The sequence below is a fragment of the Hyperoodon ampullatus genome (genome assembly GCF_949752795.1).
Source record: "Hyperoodon ampullatus genome assembly, chromosome: 16".
In the NCBI taxonomy this organism is placed as follows: domain Eukaryota; kingdom Metazoa; phylum Chordata; class Mammalia; order Artiodactyla; family Ziphiidae; genus Hyperoodon; species Hyperoodon ampullatus.
In genome coordinates this window covers 57,615,209-57,636,199 of record NC_136929.1, presented here as the reverse complement: position 1 = coordinate 57,636,199, position 20,991 = coordinate 57,615,209, and the positions used below count along the sequence as shown (strand labels likewise).

Genomic DNA, 20,991 nt, shown 5'->3' with positions numbered 1-20,991 from the left:
CTTTTCCTCGCATCAAAGCATTAGGACTAAAAGAGCTTGCCTGCTGCTAATTCGATAATGGTCACGACAATGTCTGGTTCCTGAGAATAAGGGTCGAAAACTCTGTGGATAGTCTGTGATGAGATAAATGACATAAAAGGCCTTAGGCCCTAAGCTCATCTAGCTCAAAGCATTTCACAAACCCCCATCAGATCTTTCTGGTATAGCTCAGTCTTCGGGTCTTGGGAAAAAAAAGAGAGGAAAAGATAAATCTTGTAGGAAGTCTCAGGCTGAGGGCAGAACAGGACCAACATGACCCAAGTTCCACCTGCTCGGCTCCAGTTATAACTCATGCTTATTCAGTATCACGGGGAAGAAAAGGCAGACAACTGATAATTCAAAGAACACTATCATGAAGTAACCTTAGTGTGTCCCTTCAGAATGAAGCCATCCTATCACCTCGAGCCACCCCCTACATCCTATTCTGACGACAGGAGAGGACCCAGGACCACAGACTCAGCGAGTAAAGCTACCACCCCGCAGTCATCTCTGGCAGCCACAAGAACCTGCTGCGTTTCAGAGGTCTCTCCTCCAGTCATACTCAGGGCCCTCCCCACCGCTCCCTACCCCAGTTAGGGCTGTCAGATAAAATAAGGGGCTCCCAGTTAGATGTGAATTTCAGATAAACGACCAACAAATTTTTCAGTATAAGTATGTCCCAAATGTTGCATGGGACATACTTATACTAAAAGCATGTTTCCTTGTTTATCTGAAATTCGAATTTAACTCTTGCATGGGACAACTTACACTAGAAACATTCATTGTTTATATGAAATTCGAATGCAATTGTTGTCCTAAACTTTTATTTGCTAAATCTGGCAACCCCTCCCCCAGTTCTTTCACTACTCCTCTACAATACGAGAAGAAAAATTAGTTCCTGCCAGCAGAACAAATGGGAGGGGGGGATCGATGAGCTGGTTATATAAAAATTTAACAGTAGCAAGGCCAAATGATTTTAGACGTGATCACTATACCTGCCCCCTGCAAAATCTGAACCTCACTGAAATTACTTGAAACAAACAAGGCACTGGGGTCTGCAGAACATAACCTCTTTTCAGAGTACTTTGAATATTAAATCATCTGATTAAAAAGCTGAAGGTACGGGCTTCCCTGGTGGCGCAGTGGTTGAGAGTCCGCCTGCCGATGCAGGGGATATGGGTTTGAGCCTGCGCATCCGGAGCCTGTGCTCTGCCACGGGAGAGGCCACAACAGTGAAAGACCCGCGTACCGCAAAAAAAAAAAATTTTTAATAAATAAATAAATAAAAAACAAAAAGCTGAAGGTAGATTAGACAGTATTTTTAAATGCTGAAAATTCACCAATACTTAAAAAAAAAAGCCTTCTAAGACAATTGACTAAGTTGACTATGGTAGATATAATTTTCAAATCTGTTGATGGCATTCAGTGTTATTTAGCATTCAGCACTTTCCACTTAAATTACTCACTTTGGTGACATATATGAACCATCCCCCCCCGGAAATTCTCGTTAAGCACGGAACACCTCTGCGGACCCCAGCCTTGGGAACAACCCATTTGGGTTATGTAAGGAGGGCAGCTGATAGAAAGAGAATGGGGCTGACAGAAGATTTAAGGGAGACCTGAGTCAGGGTCAGGAGGAGGAAACTGGATGGTTTCCCAGCACCTCAGATCTCTGCGGTGTGGCTTTATTCCTCCCTGAGTGGTCAGACACACCCATGTTCAAAAGACAAAGCCAGGCCGAAAAGAAGTCATCTGGAGATCGTCCATATCTCTGATGCATATAATAAAAAAGAAGGCGCCTCCTCCCTCCTGGATCATGAAAAGTGCAAGAGGTACAAAATTATTTAAAAGATGGAGCCAAAGATGTCTGCATAGAATGCAGACGTTCTGTTATAAAAATAAAGCCATTTATTCAGCAAGATATGAGTGTATTTAAATGTATTTAAATTTACTTATTATTTTTTTAAAGTACTGAGCAATCACTATCAATAACCAGGTGACCGTCAATAATCAACCTTCTGACCATGCAGAATTTCAGCCTGGTGTCCAAAGAAGCATGTTGGGGGATCAACAGCAATGCCCTTTGATTAAGAAATAATAATGATGCTGAGTGCTTTCTGGGTACAGCCATAGTGCTAAGAGTTTTGCATAAATTTATCTCATTCAATCTTCATCACACTCCTATGAGTAAAAAAAATAAAAGTGTTCTTATTTCTATTTAATCTCACAGGAAGACTCAGTTCAAGAAGTTAAGTAGCTTGTCCAAGGCTACAGACACAGTAAACTGCAGGTGAGTAATTCAGACCCTTGGGAGACCAATCCAAAAACCATGCTCTTAACCTTGAGTGGACACCCTGTCCCAGATTAAATGAAACGTGTTCTGGGTGGTAATCATGACACTACCACTGACACAGTAAACAGAGGAAACACACTTCAATTTCTCTGACTCTCAGTTACACACTGAAGCTAGATCATCTCCAAAGAAGCTCCCACGTCCAAAATACAGGCTCTATTCAATTTGAACCCAAAATTCCTCAGGGTCAGCTATACCTAGTCACGTTTCATCTTCCTGACACCTTTAAGGTATGGAGACATTAAGTGACTTCCTCAAGGCTACACAGCTAGAACAGAAAGAAACCAGACACAAATTCTGATCTTTTGAATCCACATCCAGGGCGGTCACCATTAAACCATAGGTGGATCCATGATCTCTAACTTATATGACAGTGGTGCAAATTGGTAGACACAAGACATCCAGCCTACAAACCCAACTACGACACACCAGCTATTAATTCTCAGGTTTATCAAACAGACTCTTTCCTCCCAGTAAAAAAGAAAGTACCGTAGATGAAAACTCGGACTCATAGCTGGATTCCAAGAGTTAGGAGCAGTGCTGACACCATGATGTGAGCCTAGCTTATGTCCCTAATGTCCCAGGCACTGGTGACCTTGCCGGGAGACCTGCCACTCCATGGCCCAGCTACAAAAAGCACATTGGTCCTACTGGGTCATCACAGGGTGAAAACGAACTCAACAGGGCTGGGCTTGACAGGTGCTGGGCAGTGGGCCACCTGAACATGGCTATAGAAATCCAATTAGCCTTATTAACCTAAGACTTAATTCATTAAGGGTTTTGTGATACTTCATATAGATCCAAGCCCCATCTGGATTTAAAAGGATCGGATAAGAAAATTCAGATTGCAAGAGGACACTGAATGAACCTTAGGGGACAAGTCACTTAACATTTTTAAAGCCTCTATTTACCTATGACCAATGAGATAATTAATAATCATTCTTCTGTATTCACTATGGCATTTAAAATATTTTATAATCTTACTTTTCCTTAATTTAAAGAGTATTTGCCCCAGTTTGCCTCAAACATAAACTTTCACATACAAGCAGTCTCCACCTCCCAAGCAAGTCACGCCCCCAGATCATTCCACACTGTCTCTTGCTATATATAATTCGGTTTTCTGCAGGGAGGAAGAAAAAGCACTGGAGAAAAGAAGATGGAGAATGAAAACACTCTACCAGACCTGAGGCTGATGTATCTTCTCCACGAGGCGTCGTGCTAAGGATTATTAATAGAGAAACCAGACACAGCCCCTCTGCTCAAAGCACCCATGAGGTAAACGATCGTAGGTGATCGCAGGTGACGCGTGCTATTCCAAATGGCCACGAACTACGCTTTTGAGGTCCAGAGTGGGCTGACATGTGATTGCCTTCCTGCTGAGTCTTCCTCTGTGAACACTGCCGCCACCCCCAAGTATAAAGCTGTTTCTATGGAACATTCAATCTGCTCTGAGAGTCCCACCTCCTGTGGAGCAGCTCCTGCACAGGTAAAACTGAATGTACAGCCAGAGCTGGCATGACATCTACAATCAAATTGCTTTAAAGGGCTGACAGCATCGCATGGCAACAGGCAATCAGTCACCAGCAGAAAGATTGGCTATTGTTGTAGAATATGAATAACAAAGGTCTACGATGCCAGTGCTTGGTGTCTGTCAAACAGTACGACAAAATTAATCAATTCAGTGATTGGCATTTTATGCAAAGACATGGAAACACATATCCTTAGAAAGACCTGTATGCACTGCAACAAATACTTTAGGTTCAGTTGTGTGTGAAACGGGTCAGGATGTAAAATGATTTAAAAGCTTGCTGTCTTAGGCTCAGTGGAAAACTCAATTCTGAGTAATAGCAGCAAAAGGGACCCAAGAAAAGGCAAACAAAAATGAATAAAAATAAATACTTCCTTGGAAGGGCTGACCATACAGTTCACTGTCTGGACCCTCTACTTTATTACTCTTGGCTCAATGGAATTCAACTATCTGAGAAAACTATGCAAAACACCTGAAAGATTTCAAATGCAGGTGTTTAGAAGGCACCAAAAAAAAAAAAAAATCACATCAAGTTTTAAAAGAAAGGAAGCCACATTCCCAAACCATAAAGATATTACTAGAATAAAAATGTTTATGTTTCTACATATAAAAGCCTGGCCGAGTAGACAATGCATACTATAAAAGCATGACGGTGGGCCCTGGGAACACCACAGAGATTAATGTCACATGGGCAATGGCCTAGTGTGGGAAAACAGAATGGGATCATTTTTTTTTTAAAGCACTAACATATTTAATATTTAATATAACTAACACATTTAACATAACTAACACATCTAATGTTGGGTTACATTTATCCAAATTCTCTTTTAAATTTATTAAATGTTTACCTTTGAATATTTAAAGTGAATATTTTTATGTTTTTGAAATAGCTAAGGAGTTAATAAAAATTTACCCTAAATCTTTTCTAACCTCAATATGTATCTCCATGACAAATAACAGCTCAACTGACATCATGGTCACTGATTCAATCGTTTAATGAAAGTTCAAACGCAGACGTAGAGAATGGACTTGAGGACATGGGGAGTGGGAAGGGTAAGCTGGGACGACATAAAAGAGTGGCATGGACATATATACACTACCAAACGTAAAATAGATAGCTAGTGGGAAGCAGCCGCATAGCACAGGGAGATCAGCTCGGTGCTTTGTGACCACCTAGAGGGGTGGGATAGGGAGGGTGGGAGGGCAACACAAGAGGGAGGAGCTATGGGGATATATGTATACGTATAGCTGATTCACTTTGTTGTACAACAGAGACTAACACACCATTGTAAAGCAATTATACTCCAATAAAGATGTTTTTTAAAAGAAGTTCATTGAGCATCTACTAGGCATCAGCCACAGTTCTAAGGTAATACAAGTTAAACTGGTTCTATCAGGTTTATTTGTAACCTACATAGGGGAAAATCTTCATGACACTGGATTTGGCAATAATTTCTTGAATATGACACCAAAAGCACAGGAAACAAAAGAAAAAACCAGATAGATTGTACTTCACCAAAACCAAAAACTTTTCTACATCAAAGGATACTAGCAACAGAATGAAAACGCAACCCAGAGAATGAGAGAAGATATTTTAAAATTATATATCCGATAAGGGGTTAATATCCAGAATATATATTAAAAAAACTACAACTCAATAATTAAAACAACAAACCATCTGATTAAAAAATAGGCAAAGAACTTAGACATTTCTCCAAAGAAAATATACAAATGGCCAAACAAACACATGAAAAGATGCTCAACATCACTGATTAGTAGGGAAATGCCTTCGGAAAAAAGAAATAACAAGTGTTGACAAGGATATGGAGAAACTGGAACCCTTGAGCACTATTGGTAGGAGTGTAAAATGGCGCAGCCACTATGGAAAGCAGTATGGCAGTTCCTGAAAAAATAGAATTATTATTCTATTATAATTATTATAGAATTATTATATGATCCAGAAATTCTATTTCTGGGTATATATCCAAGTATATACCCAGAGATAGAATTATTATATGATCCAGCAATTCTATTTCTGGATATATATCCAAGTATATACCCAGAAATAGAATTATTATATGATCCAGCAATTCTATTTCTGGGTGTACATCCAAAGAATTGAAAGCAGGGACTCAAACGGATATTTGTGTACTCATATTCATAGCAGCCGTAATCACAAGAGCCAAAAGTGGAAGCAACCCAAGCATCCATCAACAGATGAACAGATAAACAAAATGTAGTGTACATAGCTAAGGGTATATTATTCAGTCTTAAAAAGGAAGGAAATTCTGACACATGATACAACTTGGATGAACCCTGAAGGCACTGTGTTACATGAAATAAGCCAGTCACAAAGGGACTAATAATATATGATTCCACTTATGTGAGATATGTAGAGTAGTTAAATTCATAGAGACAGAAAGTAGATGGTGATTTCTAAGGTCTGAGGGGTAGGGAGAATGGAAAGTTAGTATTTCATGGATATAGAGTTTCAGTTTTGCAAGATGAAAAGAAAAATTCTGGAGATTGGTTGCACGACAACATGAATAAACTTAACACTGCTGAACTGTATACTTAAAAATGGTTAAGCTGGTAAATTTTTATGTATTTTACCACAATTTAAAAAATATACAGCTAATATATATAGCCAATATATACATATATATATATATATATATACACACACACATATATACATGCATATTAGCTCTGGGGATTTGTGCACCACAGTGCTACCCGTAATTCTGGATGTAAAGAACAACTTTTCAAGTGTCCTGTGGAAGCTGAACCCCCGATTTTGCAGCCACACACATTTCCCTTCCAAAAAGCCCATCCAGGAAGTTCTGAATCTTTAATTCATTGTCTAACCAAATAGCCTCACAAAAGCACTTCCTCAAAACACAGAACAGGGCTGTTTTGTTCCTGTCCTTTCTTTTTTTTCTTTCAGGGGTGGGGATGGGGTGTGAAACTGCAAAAAAAAAGTCATAGGGACTCTAAAAAGGCAGACAACTTTTTCCCTTGATTTTTCTGAAATTGGATTTTTTTATCCTGTAAAATTTCATCCTGAAATTGGATTTTTTAGAGCCTGCAGCATATCATCTATTCAGATGCAAAAGCTTGTGAAAGTCTGCAACCTCTTTCCCCCAGACAGGCAAGTTCCTGTGCTGCCTATTTTTACTCTGATTGTACACTGGACTGGAGCACGCTGGCTGCAAGAAGGCCAGGGGAAACCACCCCAGAGATGCTCAAAAGAGGCCATTTTACACATAAAGAAATAGCGGTGTTTCTGGAGCCTGTGGAGGAAAGAGAGCACTATGTATGCACTGACTGACTTTGGAACTGCCTCAAAAACTGTGAATTTTGAATTCTTTTCTCATTTTACCATATCTGTGGTTCTGGACCAGCACACTAACATGGAGCCACACTTGTAGTGATGGACCAACTATAAAATGGTATCAAGAACCCTCCAGAGGTTCCCAGAACTTTGGGTGCTGTTGGTGAGGTCACATGGTTTATGATCTAACTACTCTCATAAAAAGTCTAGAGGAAGGGCTTCCCTGGTGGCACAGTGGTTGGGAGTCCGCCTGCCAATGCAGGGGACGCGGGTTTGTGCCCCAGTCCGGGAAGATCCCACATGCCGCGGAGCGGCTGGGCCCGTGGGCCATGGCCGCTGGGCCTGCGTGTCTGGAGCCTGTGCTCCTCAACCGGAGAGGCCACAGCAGTGAGAGGCCCGCGTACCACACACACAAAAAAAAGTCTAGAGGAAACAGGTGGGGGAGAAGGAAAGAAACTCCTACGTATAAGCTGGTCCTCGTTATGTGTGGTCGTTCTGTTCTAGAAAGTCACCTCAAACACTGAATTAGCAAATACTGAACCATCGCTGCTGGAGGAAATAACAGGGTTAGGTTCCCTGAGTACGTCTGGTCCCCACATTCTAGTCAACTGACCTTGTTTTACCTGAGTTTCTGTTTAACAGCATCTTAGTTGATATATGATGCTGACTCCTTACCGTTGCACTCACAGCCAACAGCACTATAACTCACGCCTAAACAAAGCTTGCCTAACTTACATATTTTCTCCAAAAGGCACATCACAGCCTTCTTGCACTTGGAAACACAGACAGCACTTCAGTACTACGTCTGGGGGCACTTAAACAGTGACAGCACCACTGCAAAGCACAGAAATGCAAAAAGTGTGGTACGACAGCAAAAAGGATGCTTGTTTAGAGTGAGAGCTTAAACAGGAAGGCAGAGCATTGCCTCCAGCGACTCCAATGTTTTGCCCATCTACACATCTGCAAATGAGCACGAGAGCACCAGGAGTACTAATGTGGAGGCAAGAAATAAATCTCAGCAAGCAGGAGAATTCAAAACTATAGAATTCTTGAATAATGAGGATCCACTTATTAGCCAACTAGAGAACTCTCCTAGACTTAACCTTCGAGTAATAAATACGAAGTCTATTCAACCTATTAGTGGTGGCCCTTTTAAAAACCATTTGAAAATTCAGGTGTTCTGAGCTGCATATACTGCACACAAGTGACTGCCTGCCGGAGATGGTTGAAATGCTCCCCTCCCTCCCCCAAATTCAGCAGGCCAAGCGCTGGGCAGAGCGCCAGTCACTATGGACCTAGCAGTGTGACTACCAGCATCTACCACCACCACGTCTGAGGGACTTGGATCCAATCACCAGCCGCCCGTCTACCCACAACGGGATTTCCCATCATCTCCAGAAGGCACTTCCTCAAAATCATTCCCTTTGTCTATTCATGCCTTTAAAGTCTCATCTGAATGTAACTTCAAGTTAGAATTTGCTGGCATTCTTTCACACTCTAACAAAGATATCTCTGTTCTTTGGAATATTTCATTTCCATACATATGCTTGAGAGAAAACTCAAGATTAAAAGATGCCCAGTTTTTTCCTATTTACTATCCATGGCCTCACCAAGTGTCTCCCATCACAAAAATGGAAACACACGACAGACATAATGCAACTAATACGGGGTCCTTGCAAAATAACAAATGATTTTTTTATCTCTCTGAGAAGTAGACTCTGATTTGTCATCACTGTACCAGACTGCACCAAATCATGCTACCTCTGTGAGGCAGAAAATGTTGAGGGGCATAAGACAGGTGCCAGGTGCCCTGGGAGTTCATTAGGATCACAGTATTTCTTCAGAGCTGCAGGGAAAGTTCAAAATTCACCAACCCAGCACGCTACTGGAATGAGAGCAATAAGCGCTCAAGATGTCCTTTGGAAAGGAAACCTTTAATTGTGTCTCAGCTCCCTCCCCCATCACCACCGTTCAGTTCTCAGCTCGGCCTCCGTCCAGTCATACTAAAATAGGAGGCACTGCTCTCCAAAACTTCTGCTTTTTAAAAGTCTCGAAACCGGTTACTTTTTTAAAGCCTTGTTTTCACACAAAATTCACCTTTATTCTATTCCTGTGGAATCTAATAAATCACTGGGCAGGAGAAGATGAAGTCTCATATAAAGTCCAGAAGGAGAAACTGACATCATGTTTCGAACAGCCAACAATTTGACGAACACCCTGGAGAAGTTAGGTTAGTTTTTAGAGTCTTTTCTAAAGTTGTTTAAAGCCCTTTTGACATCACAACTAAAAAAGCTTTTGAGCATTAAAGTTATGATTTGCTACGTTTAAAGATATGTTTGTTGTTCTTAATTACTTTCCCACCTTTAACATCCCCTTTCCTACATAAAATATTCAAAGAAAAAATGTTGAGCCATGGTTTAGTTTTCACGTGGCCGATTTTGCCGGTCACCAGCAAAATTCTGTGTCTGGGCCAACCAGTATGTGCCTAGAGCCTTTCCTGTTCTTTCTGCTTCCTTGAGTCAATTCCTGTCAGGTGCAAACACTCCAGAAATGTAGGATTAGGACATAGGAACCCACCCTGAGTCATAGCTGGAACCCATCTTTCTCTCCTGAGTTCACCATTAAAAACAAACGAAATCTAAAAATACATTTAAAGCAAAAAGGTAGGTGGAAGTTTAAAGTGCAGATGTGGCTTCAGCGCCAGCTGGAGATGTTCAGGCAGAACAGATGGCAGTAATAAACCTCAGAGAGCAACAAAGGTTATTTTACATCCATCACACATCCTAAGTGAAAATGCTGACACGAATCTAAAAGCGGATCACAGTTGCTTCCTACACATTCTGAGTGTGCCGTGTAGAGACAGACACACAACCTGGAACAGAATCCAGAAATGGGATGGAGACACAGAGCAGGTCTGTCACGACGGAGTGAGCGTATTACATGATTAGGGGCAGTTTTACAGGTGGCACAATCGGGAAAACGATGGCTTCTCCCAACAGCTGCACCAGGCCTAGTCATCCTCTTAGCTCCCCAGAGAAGAAAACGTGTAACCCACTGTTAACGTTCATTCCCGTGTACCATGAGGGAATATCGTTCTCATGGGGTCTGCGGGGAATGAGAGAACCAAGTAGGAAAGACCAGGAAGGGTATAAAATTAAACCTACAGTGACCTAGGAGGAAAAGCAAACCTAAAAATGATCGTCATAAAGACAGTAATTAAATAAAGACTGTAAACTGAGAATAAGGTAGGGAGAAAATCCAAAGCCTGAAAAATGAGAGGAAGTTAATGCAGCAATACTGAAAACAGCGTGAATGGGAGTCAGATAAAATCTGTTATGAGACTTTCCTGATAGCCTGGAGGCAATCAGGTTTTCCGAAATGACACTCTCATTATTTGATCTTATTACAGACTTACACATTTCAGACTGAGATGTTTTATTTCTAGAAGGCACAGACTTGAAAGTAGGGGTGAGTGTCTCTTCAGAATTTGCAGCCACATAATTTGGTGGTTTTATTATTCATCAAAGCTAAGTGAAGCAGTCACTTATGAAGTCATGTGTGCTAATTTAGTCAACTTGAGAAACTTCAAATATTAACTTCTCCTGTAAAACTCAGCTGGAAGCCAGCTCGCCTTCCACCAAAGTGCCAGAGTAGCTGGGACCTGTCCCATGGCCCTAAGCATCTCTACACCTCAAGGAGAGAGCACGATAGTGGCTTTAAACCAAACTGTCTTTACTTTTCCAGGGGGATTAAAAAAAAAATCACTTGTTATTCTGTAAGGATCCCCTCATTAAATTTTCCTCTGGGTGAGTAGCACTCGTCAGATAACAAGGGTCCCACATCTGTCTTATGGTGACATTCTTAAAAACCGCTTCCACAAATATACTTTTTTTTTAACATCTTTATTGGAGTATAATTGCTTTACAACAAATACACTTTTTCAACAATACCCTATCAGCTTGGAAATTTACTGCTGTCTGTGCTTAAGTTTGCTTAATTGTTAAATATGGATTTTCCACTTCTTTTCCTTGAAATGAAGGAGGAGTCCAATGCCAAACAGTAAGACTAGGTAAGAAAGTAAAGACAATGAATGTCTTGACTTGTCTCCTGGAGTCACACTGCCTGGGTTTAAATCACAACCCTGCCACTTACTGGCTGTGTGATGTTGGCCAAGTTATTAAACTCTCTGTGCTTCAGTGAGGATACTAATAGCCACAACCTCATAGGATTATTATGAGAATTAAACGGGTAAACCAAATATGTAAAGCACTTAAAACTGTTCCTGTCACGTAGTAAATGCTATATGTGTGTTATTCCCTTGATGACTGATGATGATGATGATGACGATGACTTTAGCATTCCAAATTCTGCACCATTTGAAGTTATAATACTTAATTCATAACGATATCTCTACATTTTACCATACCAAATTAAAATTAGCCTTATACAGGCATACCTTGAGGAGATATTGAGGGTTCAATTCCAGACCACCGCAAAAAAGCAAATATCACAATAAAGTGAGTCACACAATTTTTTTGTTTTCCCAGTGCATATAAAAGTTTTGTTTATACTATTCTGTAGTCTATTAAGTGTGCAACAGCTTTATGTCTAAGAAATGTACCTACCTTAAAAATAATTTATTGCTAAAAAAATAACTCATCTGAGCCTTCAGCGAGTCATAATCCATTTCCCATAGTGATATCAAAGATCACTGATCACCATAAGAAATATAATAATAATGAAAAAGTTTGGAATTACCAAAATGTGACACAAAGACACGAAGTGAGCACATGATGTTGGAAAAACAGCACCGACAGATTTGCTTGATGCAGGGTTGCCACAAACCTTCCATTTGTAAAAAAAAAAAAAAAAAAAAAGCAATATCTGCAAAATGCAATAAATCAAAAGCAATAAAACGAGGTGTGCCTGTATGGGCAACGATAGACGATAAAAATACTTAACAAAAAATACAGTGGTTTTTCTCTATCATTATTGTGAGCCAACTGAACCAAAACTACCACAATAAACAAGTATAAAATCAGAGCAAGGTGAGTTTAAATTTCAGAAGGGCAGGAGAAGAAGCTGATAGGGATGGGGAGAGTGAAATATGGGTCCACAGGGCAATCCCATGCTCCCTAGACTTGATCTAGTGGGAGGACCGGCCTCACCTCAGGGCCTCACCGGCTACAGGATGGTCCCCACCTAGGTCATGTCCCTGGCAGGGCAGCAGGATTAAGGGCACACTGCAAATGCACAGGTGTTACCACTGGTTCATGAGGCAGCGCTAGGAAAACTAGCCATTCGTATCAACGCACAGAACAAAGTTATTCAGAACATCACCTCACTTATCTGAGATTATGCTTGATTCAGATCACTGTGATGATTCATGAAAGTCACTTTGGTTTCTCCTGGCTCTAAGATTCAGTGACCCTCTGGGTAGACTTTTCATTCTGCCTTTGTATTTTGCAGCATGACCTAATCAGCTACCAAGTCCTGGGATTCCCAGAAATGTCTGAAGAATGGCATGTTCCAATTAACTACATTTGTCTAATCAAATTCAGGTCTTAGGAAGACAAAAAAAAAAATAAGTAAGTGAAATAAAATAAACTCCTAAGGAAAAACAAACATTTGTTTCAATTCTCACTGAAAATGTTTGAAAATACATTGATAAACTTTCATATTACGTAAATGGAAGTCCTGAACGTTGTTTAATATTTTTCATGACTTGAATTGTAAATAAACTTTCTTAGGGTTTTAAGAGAGCTACAAATATAGAGTTAGCAATTCAGAGGAGGATGACATTATTTCCAATTTGGAAGGAAACAAGAAAGACTATTTGGGGGTGCAAGTCTCAGAAGGTACAAGGGGATTTGAGCAGGTGAAGACTGGAGGGGGCAGGGCAGGCGGCTGAGGGCGCGAGAACTCAGGTGATGAGGGAGCTTTAGGTAGAGGAAAGACACAAGCTTACGGAAGCCAGAAATCCAGCAGTGTGTTCGGCATGAGAGCAGGTCCAGTGCAAGCAGGAAGGGAAGTCTGAGTCTAGAAAGGTAGGACAGGGCCAGATCACAGGGGGCCTCACAGGACACACCAAGGAGTTTGGATTTTAGCCCAAACGCAGTAGGGAATCACCAAATGTTCTTCAGCTCTAAGACCAGGGATTGGGAAGAGAGATGATGTGATCAAATGAGTGGTTCTGAATAATAAAACTGGCAGAAATGTAAGTGGACCGTCATGCTAAGTACCAGCTGTAACATACTTGCTAAGTGATTGATGTACTCTAGCAATTTAATCTCATTTTATAGGTAAGAAAGTGAGACATCGAGGATTAAATAAGTTATTCAGATCACTGTGACTCCAAAGTCCTGTAATGACTGGCATAGGGAATCCTCACGTCCACAAGGCATCACAGCACCTTGTGAGCCAGTAATAAAGTTCTTCCTTCCCTTGCCCTGCCTATTCTGAATTGGAAAAGGCAAATACAGAAGCAAAAAGGATGGAATGACACAGCGCCATGTATCACTGGGACACATCGCAGGCATTACATTTTCAAGGTCCATAAGTGATTAACTGGGGATGCCATCTCCAAAAACTGCTGCCTCTGAGCAGTGGTTCACTCTGAAACAGAATTAGCAATCCAAAACCAGGAGACCCTCATTCTCTATTTATGTGAGGCTTTGATGAGATGATACACTTTAAAAATCTATCCAGCAGTTCACACCAGTCACAGAAAACGTTGAGGGGCCTCAGCATTGCACTGCTATATTCAAAATAAGGACTGAGCCACAGACAGCACCACTGGGTGGGAATTTTTCCTATTCTGACAGTTTTAAAACAAGATTCTATTTTTGATTCAAATACTTCGTGACGCTGGGGAGGCCTTGAAAACCAGGGACGTTTTTCACCCAGTTCCATTCCAAAGTTCAAGAAGGACTCCACGGCAAAGTCTTAAGTTGCAAACAGATGATTGAACTCCTCTAATTTCTCAAATTGTAAATATTATTTTCCTTGATATTAACCAAATGAATTGAATGGAAAATAAAACTATTATTAGGGAAGGAAAAGTGCAATAAAAGAAGACAACACAGGCTCCAGTTCGCTGTGCTCCTTCATTTTTTCAAAGCACATTTGCATTCAAATTCTTACCTGGGAACAGGGATTAATATCCTACTGGCCTAAAGGCAAGGGTCTTGACCTGCTGGTTTTCTCCGGCCTCTTCCAGATCTAAGAACTCGAATTTAATTAGGTTTGGGAAACTGAGAGCTCTCCAAAATCCTGACTCTCTGCTTAACTGCCTTCAGGAACCTGGTGGCTAGCCTGGAGCTCTCGCTGAGAAAACGATACTTAGAAGTGAATGCTGACAGCTGCCTTTCTTACTTATCAAGTGCACATTCAGAGTAATATTTCTCTTTCTTTGAATTTGATTAAAGTATCCATTTCATTATGCCTTTCCAGAAGGGAGTCACAACGAAGTCATAATAATCCTACTGGAATCATTTCCATTCCGACAAATTAGATATTAATGAAGGTTTATTCTTACAGCTGAAAAAAAAAAGGAACTAACTCATTATGAAAATGAATAGCACACATACATGCTTATCAACGGCCCGTAAAATAAATATTTTCATATGAAAACTGTGTTTTTAGATCCTAAAATTTCCAGCGTTTGGCATGGAGCCACAGCAACTCAGTAACTTTGCCATTTATAGCAAAGTTCAGTCTAAGTTGCAGGGCACACAAAAAGAAGTAGACTTACGTGACATTTTAAGGCCATAGAGCCAATCAGAATGTCCGTGCAGGAAGGAACTTTGTCTAACCTGGGCAAGCGAAAGACAGGCCACGTGTTTCCACGGCTACAGCTGGCAGAGCACTAACAGAAAATAAAACGCCACAGGCAGTGGAAAATTGACACACATCAACTCCTGAAAGCTAGGGCATCCACTGATAAACACATTTACTTATCACTTCGCTTGGGAGTAGCTGAAGACTAGAAACGCACATGTATTACCTCCCAATGAAGCCATTATTCTTCTCCACCTGACTCAGTAGCACAGAGGCCTGGGTGTCAAGGAAACTTGCCCTGAAAAGACAACATCTGCTTTTTCTTAATCTTCCGCCCCAACCCCCCAAAAAAGAATAAAAGAAGTAATAACCTCCAACCTCTGTGCCTAACTTCCAATTGGTAGGAGGTACAGGAATGAGAGCAAAGTGCATGGCCCCAGGGGAAACAATCCATCAGACACATCCTCAAGGTGGAACATTCTCCAAGGCAAACAGCCTGGTCTCTTCAAAAAGTCAGTGTCATAGAAAAAAATGTGAGAGAGCTTTTCTAGATTCTAGAATAAATGAGCCCTTAGGGCCATACCATTGCAATGCATGAACACTGACTGGATCTTAGTTCAGGGAAAATATAAACAATCATAGAAGACATTCTGGAAACAACTGGGAGGGTGTGACTATGGACTGGCTATCAGGGATCATGAGACAATTATGGCTAATTTTCGTATTTTGAAATATTACCGTGGTTCTGTAGGAGAATGTCCTTATTTTTAGGAGACAGATATTTAAGAACACAGGGGGTGAGTATCTTGATGTCTGCCTACCTCTGCCTGCCTCAAATTGTTCAGCAAAAAATATACATGTATTGGGCTTCCCTGGTGGCACAGTGGTTAAGAATCCACCTGCCAATGCAGGGGACACGGGTTCAAGCCCTGGTCCAGGAAGATCCCACATGCCGCGGAGCAACTAAGCCCGTGTGCCACAGCTACTGAGTCTGGGCTCTAGAGCCCGCGAGCCACAACTACTGAGCCCACGTGCCACAACTACTGAAGCCCGCACGCCTAGAGCCCATGCTCTGCAACAAGAGAAGCCACTGCTATGAGAAGCCCGCGCACCGCAACAAAGAGTGGCCTCCGCTCAACGCAACTAGAGAAAGCCCAGGCACAGCAACGAAGACCCAACGCAGCCAAAATTAAATAATAAATAAATAAATTTATAAAAAAAAAATATATATATATACATGTATATATGCACCCACCCCCACACACACACAGATAAAGCAAATGCTGGACAATGTTAACAACTAAGGAATCTAGGCAGTAGATACATACATGGATGTTCAATGTACTATTCTTTCAATTTCTCTCTGTTTGAAATTTTTATAATAAAAAGCTGGGAGGGGCGGGGCTGAGGGAAATGCTGCTAAGACCTTAAACATGTGAAAAGAAAGTTAATCTATCTCTAAGGAAACTTAGAAGAATGAACAAGTTATGTATTATTTATCATGTAACTAGCAGAGACATTTAATCAGACTAATAAGTAATTTATTGATCTCTGAAAGTTGCTACCACCTTCAGTATCTGAGATTTGTAGGAGTTGCCTACGGTAATCTAATCCAGATTTACTATGTACATAAAAAACATGTCATGACTTCAGATGGTAACGAAAGTATATGGTTCTGGTTTTCATGCTTTCATGCACAGCATGTTGTAAATGTTAATTACTCCAAGGTAACTCAGTCAGGAAAAAGCAAATAACTCTGCATTTACAATTCTATCAGAGGTATAAGACTGGATTTACCAATAAGGGAGAAATACAGCCTCAAGTCTGCACATTCCTTTAATTTTCTCATGTCAAATTATATTTAAATATCCCCATAGTGTTAATAATCATAGCCCCACCATTTCTTAACTACTCGGTGGTACTAAAAATGAAATGGAAATGCTAAGATTAATTTCAGCAATTGAGATGGGGAAGGAGAGAAATCATCCATTTCATACAGTGCATAATAATGGAAGTGATATGTGTATTTTTACTGTTTCTCACAGCTCTCTGACCTATGCTAAGATTATAGTTCCCAGTCTACATTATCACAGATGTTAACACTAAGGTAGAGTTGTTTCAACTTTTCACCAACAAAACCAGTGGCATTTAGTGAAATTTACCTCCAAAAGTCTGCTATGAAACAACAATAATAACAATGCACTCCTCTAAAATTTGTCTCTAACTCCTAACTAATCAGAGCTGCCAAAGAAAGCATTTATTAAAAGGCCCATTCACAAATCAGGGACAACCTAAAATTTAGCTTGAGGCAAACATTTCCTCTCAGGCACCCATAATATGTTCCAACACCCTCATTTTCTTCTGATCCTTCTTCAAAAATGTCTTTCACATACCGCAAGGTTATCAAAAGTGTCCTGAAAGGCCGCCTAATCTGCCTTAATTCATCAATGCCAAAAATCAGTTGTCAAGCCTCAACATTTTTCACTTAATCAGCATTACAATCTGCACATTCTATGTGCAATGCAACCTACCAGGCCCTTGTGAAGCCATAGGGCCTATTTGAGGATACAGTTTCCTTTCAAGGAACTGCCACTGACTAAAGAAAGTGTGACACATAAACAGAGTCAAGGACCAAGATGGCGCTGAAGACCATGCTTCCACTCTTCTCTAGAATCAGGGCAAATGGAGATATGAAGCTTTACCTTCAGCAAGCAGCATCCTCAGGGTGCTGCTGTTCGAACATTTACAACTCAAGCAACTTGGATGGGTAAAGAAACGTCCAGACTTATAAGCCTCTTCCAGTATCTGTCATGAGCTGTTTGATCCCCAAAAAGCCACACGACATCTCAAGGGTCTGAGCTGGAAGCCACTGCTGAGGTCATTTAATGGTCAACTCCTCATTTTCCTGATAAGGAAATCGAGACCCGGTGAGAGCCACGGTCCCTCTGCTGAAGCTGAGACAAACCACATCTATATAAAACATCCAAGGGCTTCCCTGGTGGCGCAGTGGTTGAGAGTCCGCCTGCCGATGCAGGGGACACGGGTTCGTGCCCCGGTCCGGGAAGATCCCACATGCCGCGGAGCGGCTGGGCCCGTGAGCCATGGCCGCTGAGCCTGTGCGTCCGGAGCCTGTGCGCCGCAATGGGAGAGGCCACAGCAGTGAGAGGCCCGCGTACCGCAAAAAAAAAAAAAAAAAAAAAAAAAAAAAAAAATCCAACAACCCTTTCTGCTTGGGGAGATCAAAGGTTAGGAAAAGCTGCTCATGACAACAAAATATGGCAAGACCTATCCTGACCCCCAACACTTACTGTTACAGCTGTAATATTATTCCTTCGCCCAGGGAGGGATTCAATAAAAGTTGGCCAAACGAAAAAACAAATGAACGAAGTTCTCCTCAGCCTTTGCTGGAGCTGTTCTTTCTGCTGCCAAACACATGTGACAGGTGGCCTTGGACCCCATGTGTGGCCCTTCCTCAGGCCTTCCTGGGTAACAATTACAATGCTGAGTTTAGCAAAATGTGCCATCTCTGTGGTCATATCCACTGATCTTTCTCCCTGTCTGTCATTCTTTCTTGCCCTCTCTTTATTTTTACGACCATTGACTTTGCATCTCCTCTAAGTCAAGCTGTTTCTAGATGCTAGACTGGCAATAAACATGTTATCCTGGTGAGGAAGATGCATGATGTTTTTAAGGTTTAAAAACTTGAAATGAAAAGACAAAATAAGTTTGAAAGGGCAATTTTTTCCCCAGGACTGGACTGGAGATCACAAAGTCAAGGAAACTGTAAAGTCAACACCTGTGCAGCACAACCAAGTCTGAATGTATGGTTTAGATTTAAAAGGCAGAAAAAATACATTTACAAAGACTTAAACCACAGTCTTAGAGGTTTGTTCCTTCAGCTGGAAAGGATTTCTTAGTACTGCAATTACATTTATCATTCCTAGGGGAGAAAAAGCGACAATGTTCATTCTTATTCCCGGTAAATCCAGTTACAACCAAAAAGAGAGAGAGATGTGACCTAAAGAATGAAAATTACTTAAGTGAACAATACCTATGTAGGTAAAGCGCATTCAGGAACACTAATTTCAGATCACACTGATTTCTACAAAACTGCTGCAAGTTACAGAAATGCTGAATGTATTCTTATGAGTAGCAGAAATACAAGTGCTAACGCCTTTTAAAACATCATACTTGGGCCTCCCTGGTGGCGCAGTGGTTGAGAGTCCGCCTGCCGATGCAGGGGATACGGGTTCGTGCCCCGGTCTGGGAGGATCCCATATGCCGCGGAGCGGCTGGGCCTGTGAGCCATGGCTGCTGAGCCTGCGCATCCGGAGCCTGTGCTCCGCAACGGGAGAGGCCACAACAGTGAGAGGCCCGCGTACCACAAAAAAAAAAAAAAAAAAAAAAACATCATACTTAACAAGTAGATCCAAAATGTTTTGAAATATATGTCAGGAACTCTACCAAGTTGTTCCTACTCATTTCCAAAGCCTTCCTAATCATGACAGAAAAAGACATCTGTTCATTTCAAAAGCTGGAAATGTTTCCAGTTACCTATGAAAAATGCAGTTCTCTTAAAGAACTACTTCTTCTCAATGTCACTATTACCCCATAAATTTCTTTTTACTTTTCAGTAGTGAAGCAAATTGCGAATTCTCTGTGCTTTCATTGCTTAGTTGTATGGAAGCAGTTCCAGGAAGGAACTTTTATCACAGACCAAAATATACTTCTCCATCAGTTCCCAAATGAGGCACGAATTCCATCCCTACTTTACATATAGCCTCATCTCAGGAAGATCTGCTTTTTTTCATAACAAGTGGAGGTTTATAAAACAGTATTAAATAGGTACCATGTGGGTTCTGACTATAAAATTATCACCAGACTGAAACGCCATGTAAAAATCAAGAAATAAAAAGCTTAAGTTCAAGAGGACTTAAGAAGAAATCAAAGGGACAAAATCTTAAAGGACAAAAGCACACGGGGGCATAGCTAAAAAGCCTAGCAAGAGAAATACAGGATACAGGGACCCTCAGAGGCCCCATGGTGGCAGTGGGGTTTCTGCAGCACTGTGGGAAAGAAAGGATGGGCATCTCTGCTATATCAGCAACACAAGCTACGAAACCCAGACTAGTCTGCTTGCCATGTGACTCTGAAACACAGTTAACTTTGGTGTCTTGAGTGGTGCTTTGCAAATTTTAATACGCACTTGAATCATCGGGGATCTTGTTAAAAATACAGACTGATTCAGGAGGTCTGGGGTGGGGCCTGAGAGTCTGCATTTCTCTGGGACCTCCCAGGGGATGCCAATGTCGCTGGTCCACGGAACACACCCTGGGTAGCAAGATCTTAAATCAAATGTAAAAAAATAGGATTCACATAGCAGGATGCTATAGGAAGGGATGAGGCTATGTGTGTAAAGAACTTTAAGTTCCCTGGAAGAAAGCCACTCTGTAACTAAAATGAGAACTCCACCAGTGATGAATTGAGCAGACTATAATTTAAGTGTCTTAATTATCCTTATGTCTTTGAGTACAAGTCCTGTTGTCTAGAATTTCAGAATCAAGCATACTTCAGATAAAGTTATAGAGAGATTAATTTTTATTAACAAATGTAATGTGTTTCCAACCTTATGTGGACTTTCTGATAGTTAAAATAAATTTATAATAGAAGGCGTGTGTTCCCCTGAGACACTGGAAAACAGTTACCATAGTTTCTGTATTTCTTTTTTCTTTTCTAGGCTAAACATCTGGTTTCTTCAACCATTCTTTGAATAATAAGGTTTTGATTTATTTCACTATTTTAGTTGCTCTATTCAGAAAATCACTGTAGTGGTCTACATGTGTCACTCTCCTGTTTGCTATTAAAAAGCTATAAAATAATATGAATAGAAATAGTCATATTAGTTCCCATTTATGGAATGTTGACTGTCAGGCACCTTAGGTGGATTATCTCACTTAAATCTCCCAGAATCCCTTGTCA

At 40.9% G+C, this 20,991-nt stretch overlaps 1 protein-coding gene across 3 annotated transcripts in view; it reads right to left on the bottom strand.

Annotated features, from left to right (window-relative positions):
• The window catches only part of LRCH1 (leucine rich repeats and calponin homology domain containing 1), a gene marked incomplete at both ends in the record, with an annotated part of 189,351 nt that overhangs the window by 135,944 nt on the left and 32,416 nt on the right, over positions 1-20,991 (bottom strand). The gene's annotated exons all lie outside the window — the stretch shown is intronic.